This window comes from Thalassophryne amazonica, chromosome 7 (assembly GCF_902500255.1).
Source record: "Thalassophryne amazonica chromosome 7, fThaAma1.1, whole genome shotgun sequence".
NCBI classification, from domain to species: domain Eukaryota; kingdom Metazoa; phylum Chordata; class Actinopteri; order Batrachoidiformes; family Batrachoididae; genus Thalassophryne; species Thalassophryne amazonica.
In genome coordinates, this window is record NC_047109.1 from 39,257,483 (window position 1) to 39,261,932 (window position 4,450).

General features: G+C 42.0%; 1 pseudogene; it reads left to right on the forward strand.

The window, feature by feature from the left end:
* The first annotated feature begins 2,246 nt into the window (after window positions 1–2,246).
* Window positions 2,247–3,953, forward strand: LOC117513425 (annotated as a pseudogene).
* The last annotated feature ends 497 nt before the right edge of the window (window positions 3,954–4,450 follow it).

Here is a 4,450-nt window from a genome sequence, read left to right on the forward strand (position 1 = left end):
GTCTGCAGCTGCAGCTGCCTCACAGCTCAATGTCATGTTTATTGCTTCAGGTTTGTTTTGAAGAAGTGGATAAAGCCCATCCCCCACCCCTCTTCTCCTGCTCCACAGGGACGCTGAGTTGTGATTGTTACTGCCATCTCATTGTTAAAACTGTATTTTGACTAGAGCCTGACCAATATATCACTTGGCTGATAATATCGGCCGATATGAGCCTTTCAGAAACACTTCTGTGTCAACTTTATTTTTGTGTACACGAATATTTTTATTTTACTAACTAAATATTGCAAAAATTTAAACAGTTTGGCTGTTGGAAACTGCGTCATTACGTAATCTGTCCAAGAGAAATAGCTCCAACAGCATTGTTTACAGTGCTGTCACAAGCATGGCTGGGACCCCGTCATCCCTTGGTCACATTAGCTACAAGAGGCAGAGAGAAAGTGAGCAGCGACCACTCATTTTAAGCCAGAGCGGGCATGTTACAAGCAACTCGAGAAACGTGGTCAATATTCCTTCAGCTAGGCAGGACCAAAATATAACTGTACAAAGGATAAACAGGTGAGAGATTTTGTTTGTCTTCACAACAACAACATGTCTGCACACTCAGGCCAGCCACAAATGGTTGAAATGTGCATAAATAGTTAAAGTAGTTGGTAAAAATGTTCTTAACGCTATTGTTTCTGTATGAAGACGTTGCTGTTTCTTCCCAAATATGGATGTTCGTTCAGCTTGTTGAAGCTTCAGTTATTGATTCCTTCAGATATCTTTAACCTTCTTTCAATACGTCAGACTTGGGAGGTTTAACAAAGTTGGATGAGAGTGAAAAACTAAGCAAACGATAATAAACCATCAAGAAAGAAAGCAAAACGAAATACGGATGAATTGAGGTTGTCGTCGTTATTCATTCAAATTTTTAACCATTTAAAAATTCTGACGAAGTGGTGGCTGCAGGAACAAAGCTGGACGAAGGTTAAGTGATGCCTCTGAAAGTCAATAAAAATCCAGATTTCTTGTTTCGTTTGGCCTTCGTTGTCCTTCATTAGTGCCATGTGACCGGGGCTTTATGCAAATGCTAAGTGGTGTGGCATGGTGATGTAAATTCATGGATATATTTGTAGTTATTTTTAATAAAGTTCATGTCATGGATACCTCTGGAATGACTATGTATCAAATGAGCGGTTACTAAGAGACACTTAAACTGTGAGGGAGTGTCAGCTTTGACATTTTGGCCATGTGGCCCATTTCTCTGTGCATGATCCATCACACAGGTGCCTGAGTGTTGAGAACCCCAGTAGCTGGAGAAGGCCAAAAAGACGTCAACGTTTCACCTGGATGTGGCAGGTAGATGGTTATTTTAGAGATGTGGGAATGGACTGGTTGGTTGCCATCCAGGAGCCAGCCGGGGTGGTTCTGTGGTGTTGTGGATGTGGCAAAACACAGCACCAGCACATGTTTTTCAGACATGTTAAACATGTGAAAACCCAGCCTTTTCTCCCACCTCCTATTCTGACCAGAGGGTGCCAAATGACACTGCTGGGGTAACTTACAACTCATTAGGTCAGCTTTTCTTATGTACCTGTTCTTATGTTTCATATGTAAGTGCAGCCATTAGATCAGAATGTGGCAGTACCAGAGTGACCGGCAGTTTGAGCTTTCTGCTCAAGCTTACATTCTGACTTTGAGAAAGGCAGAAAAGTCCCTGTTATGCATGCATACAAATAAAAAAATACACCAAAAAATTGAACATTGAATTGAAATTTAATTGAAGCTTCTGCATCACTTTTTAAAACCCTTGTATTATGTTGCGGACCAATTTGACCCATTTCAATTTTTGTGTTGGCCAAAGAGCAGGTTATCCTCACTTTTTTCCCATGAAATTTTATGACTTTTCCTCATCTAGGGTCATGAACTGCTGTGTAAAATCTGAACACTTTGATTTGTTATGGAGTGTCCGCACAGAGTTTGTATACAAAGATGATGTTGCGGGTCATTTTGACCCAGACACAAAGTGGCTGTTCAAATCCAAAATAAACATGTCTCTTTGATCTACTTTATTTTGATTGACTCTGAATAGCCATTCAGAACCAGTTGTGGTGGAAGAGGGACTTTCTCTCCCCTGTTCTTGTTACTGTTTCCATGCCCTTTCTTTGAGAAATACACCAAAAATGAGCTCCAAATGATTTACATCTGAAGAAGTTTTGTCGCAGCTTATGAACTGGGATAGTGATGCAGAGGAAGAGATTTTAGAGATGGAGGATCCTTCAGAGGCAGAGGACAATGCTATTGATGATCCAGATTGTCAATTTTCCCATGATGAGGAGAATTCAGAGGATGAGTCTGCCAGTGTCCCTTCATCAGATGAAAACCAAGAAATGCAACAATCGTCATCCACACAGGGGACATGGACATCTAAAGACGGTGAAATAAAATGGTCAACATCACCACACCAAAGTCGAGGCAGATCGTCATCTTCTAATGTCATCAAAATGACTCCTGGTCCGACAAGATTTGCTGTAACAAGAATTGATGATATTGAATCAGCATTTCAGCTCTTCATATCCCCACCCATAGAGAAGATAATCCTCGACATGATGAACATGGAGGGGAGGCATGTATTTCAAGAGAAATGGAAGCCACTGGATCCAATTGACTTGCATGCTTACATTGGAATTCTGGTGTTAGCTGAGTATACAGGTCAAAGGGTGAAGCAACTGCAAGTTTATGGAATGAAGAGAATGGAACGCCAATCTTCCGAGCAACAGTGTCTTTGGACATATTTCACATGATCTCTCGTGTGATCCGATTTGACAACCGTGACACCAGAGCTGGTTGACGAGAGAGAGACAAGTTTCCAGTGATCAGAGATGTCTGGGATAAATGGGTCGAAATCCTGCCTTTATTGTATAATCCTGGCCACAATGTCACTGTCGATGAGCGCCTCCGTTCAGAGGACGCTGTCCTTTCCGACAGTATATTCCAAACAAGCCTGCGAAATACAGCATCAAAATATGGGCAGCCTGTGATGCAAAATCCAATTATGCATAGAAAGCTATATACTGGAAAGCCACCTGGAGGAGCACCTGAGAAGAATCAGGGAATACGTGTGGTATTGGAGATGACTGAAGGGCTGCAAGGTCATAACATAACATGTGACAACTTCTTTACCTCCTGCTGTCTTAGAGATGAACTTCAGGAGAGAAAGCTGACTATGTTGGGAACAGTCAGAAAAAATAAGACAGAACTTTCTCGTGAGATTCTGAAGATGCAAGGAAGACCTCTGCATTCCTCAAAATTTGCTTTCACAGAGAAAACAACACTTGTTTCTTACTGCTCAAAGAGAAACAAGAATGTTCTTGTGATGAGCATGATGCACAAATGCATCTCTGAGCATGAGAGAGGACATGAAGCTGCAGATGATCCTGGATTACAACTCCACCAAAGGAGGAGTTTACAATCTTGACAAAGTCACAGCAACATATAGCTGCCAGCGCAAGACTGCCCGTTGGCCCTTGGTGGTTTCCTACAACATTGGGGACATGTCTACATACAATGCCTATGTGCTGTGGATTGAGATCAACCAGCAGTGGAATGCCAGCAAACTGTACAGACGTCGACTTTTCCTGGAAGACCTAGGCAAAGCACTCGTCATTCCCAAGATCCAGAACTGGGCCAGGCCAGCTCGATCCCCAGCAGCTGCAGCTTTCATCGTAAAGGTCCAGGGAAGGGCATCTGACCAACCCACAATGGATCCTTTGGATACAGGTGCAAAGAAACACAAAAGATGCCAAGTCTGTCCCTATCAAGATGACAATAAAACAAGTACTTGTTATGCAAGGTGCAAGAAGTACATCTGCAGAAAGCACAAAGTCATATTCTGTCCATCATGTGGGAAAATGTTGAACATTGAAAATCTGAGAAAATGGGGCAAGTTAAATGAAAAACAAAAGTGTTCATGAAGAAGGAAAAATTGAAAACAGTTCTTTGATATAGTGTTTGAATTGTATATCTCTTCTTCTCATCTCTTCAAAATGTTTGTATAGTCTAAAATGAAGTTCTGATTAGTTTAACTTCATTTTTGACTGCTTTGAGTGGATTTAAACCAGGGGTGGGCAATCATGTGCCATGAAGGGCCGAAGCACTGCAGGTTTTCCTTGCTACCAATCACCTCAGCAGGTGATTTCATTAATGTTCAGATGTTTCAGCAGGTGATTTCATTAATGTTCAGGTGTTTCAGCAGGTGATTTCATTGACAACCAGGTGTTTATGTTCAAGGTGTTTATGTTCTCCCCTCAGCCTCAACCAGTCCCAGCAGAAGACTGCCCCTCCGTGAGCCTGGTTCTGCTGGAGGTTTCTTCCTGTTAAAATGGAGTTTTTCCTTCCCACTGTCGCCAAGTGCTTGCTCACAGGGGGTTGTTTTGACCGTTGGGGTTTTTCTGTAATTATTGTATGGCTT